Source organism: Oncorhynchus tshawytscha, linkage group LG28 (assembly GCF_018296145.1).
Source record: "Oncorhynchus tshawytscha isolate Ot180627B linkage group LG28, Otsh_v2.0, whole genome shotgun sequence".
Taxonomy (NCBI): Eukaryota; Metazoa; Chordata; class Actinopteri; order Salmoniformes; family Salmonidae; genus Oncorhynchus; species Oncorhynchus tshawytscha.
In genome coordinates, this window is record NC_056456.1 from 44958446 (window position 1) to 44961214 (window position 2769).

Consider the following 2769-nt stretch of genomic DNA (forward strand, 5'->3'; position numbering starts at 1 on the left):
CTAACCCAACCCTGAGACACATGCTATCTGAATCCATGTTAAACCCACGTCTAACCCAATCCTGAGACATATGCTATCTGGATCCATGTTAAACCAGGTCTAACCCAACCCCGAGACACATGCTATCTGAATCCATGTTAAAGAACGTCTAACCCAACCCTGAGACACATGCTATCTGGATCCATGTTAAACCGTCTAACCCAACCCTGAGACACATGCTATCTGAATCCATGTTAAACCAACGTCTAACCCAACCCTGAGACACATGCTATCTGAATCCATGTTAAACCAACATCTAACCCAACCCTGAGACACATGCTATCTGAATCCATGTTAAACCATCTAACCCAACCTGAGACACATGCTATCTGAATCCATGTTAAACCAACGTCTAACCCAACCCTGAGACACATGCTATCTGGATCCATGTTAAACCGTCCAACCCTGAGACACATGCTATCTGAATCCATGTTAAACCATCTAACCCAACCCTGAGACACATGCTATCTGAATCCATGTTAAACCAACATCTAACCCAACCCTGAGACACATGCTATCTGAATCCATGTTAAACCATCTAACCCAACCTTGAGACACATGCTATCTGAATCCATGTTAAACCAACGTCTAACCCAACCCTGAGACACATGCTATCTGGATCCATGTTAAACCGTCTAACCCAACCCTGAGACACATGCTATCTGAATCCATTTTAAACCGTCTAACCCAACCCTGAGACATGCTATCTGGATCCATGTTAAACCAACGTCTAACCCAACCCTGAGACACATGCTATCTGGATCCATGTTAAACCAACGTCTAACCCAACCCTGAGACACATGCTATCTGGATCCATGTTAAACCTACGTTTAACCCAACCCTGAGACACATGCTATCTGAATCCATTTTAAACCGTCTAACCCAACCCTGAGACATGCTATCTGGATCCATGTTAAACCAACGTCTAACCCAACCCTGAGACACATGCTATCTGGATCCATGTTAAACCAACGTCTAACCCAACCCTGAGACACATGCTATCTGGATCCATGTTAAACCTACGTCTAACCCAACCCTGAGACACATGCTATCTATCCATGTTAAATCTACGTCTAACCCAACCCTGAGACACATGTTATCTAAATCCATGTTAAACCAACATCTAACCCAACCCTGAGACACATGCTATCTGAATCCATGTTAAACCAACATCTAACCCAACCCTGAGACACATGCTATCTGAATCCATGTTAAACCAACGTCTAACCCAATCCTGAGACATATGCTATCTGGATCCATGTTAAACCAGGTCTAACCCAACCCTGAGACACATGCTATCTGAATCCATGTTAAACCAACGTCTAACCCAACCCTGAGACACATGCTATCTGAATCCATGTTAAACCAACATCTAACCCAACCCTGAGACACATGCTATCTGAATCCATGTTAAACCAACATCTAACCCAACCCTGAGACACATGCTATCTGAATCCATGTTAAACCAACGTCTAACCCAACCCTGAGACACATGCTATCTGGATCCATGTTAAACCAGTCTAACCCAACCCTGAGACACATGCTATCTGAATCCATGTTAAACCGTCTAACCCAACCCTGAGACACATGCTATCTGGATCCATGTTAAACCAACGTCTAACCCAACCCTGAGACACATGCTATCTGGATCCATGTTAAACCAACGTCTAACCCAACCCTGAGACACATGCTATCTGGATCCATGTTAAACCTCCTAACCCAACCCTGAGACACATGCTATCTGAATCCATGTTAAACCATCTAACCCAACCCTGAGACACATGCTATCTGAATCCATGTTAAACCAACATCTAACCCAACCCTGAGACACATGCTATCTGGATCCATGTTAAACCAACGTCTAACCCAACCCTGAGACACATGCTATCTGGATCCATGTTAAACCTACGTTTAACCCAACCCTGAGACACATGCTATCCATGTTAAATCTACGTCTAACCCAACCCTGAGACACATGTTATCTAAATCCATGTTAAACCAACATCTAACCCAACCCTGAGACACATGCTATCTGAATCCATGTTAAACCAACATCTAACCCAACCCTGAGACACATGCTATCTGAATCCATGTTAAACCCACGTCTAACCCAATCCTGAGACATATGCTATCTGGATCCATGTTAAACCAGGTCTAACCCAACCCCGAGACACATGCTATCTGAATCCATGTTAAAGAACGTCTAACCCAACCCTGAGACACATGTTATCTAAATCCATGTTAAACCAACATCTAACCCAACCCTGAGACACATGCTATCTGAATCCATGTTAAACCAACATCTAACCCAACCCTGAGACACATGCTATCTGAATCCATGTTAAACCCACGTCTAACCCAATCCTGAGACATATGCTATCTGGATCCATGTTAAACCAGGTCTAACCCAACCCCGAGACACATGCTATCTGAATCCATGTTAAACCTACGTCTAACCCAACCCTGAGACACATGCTATCTGGATCCATGTTAAACCAACGTCTAACCCAACCCTGAGACACATGCTATCTGAATCCATGTTAAACCAACATCTAACCCAACCCTGAGACACATGCTATCTGGATCCATGTTAAACCATCTAACCCAACCCTGAGACACATGCTATCTGAATCCATGTTAAACCAACATCTAACCCAACCCTGAGACACATGCTATCTGAATCCATGTTAAACCATCTAACCCAACCTGAATGAGACACATGCTATCTGA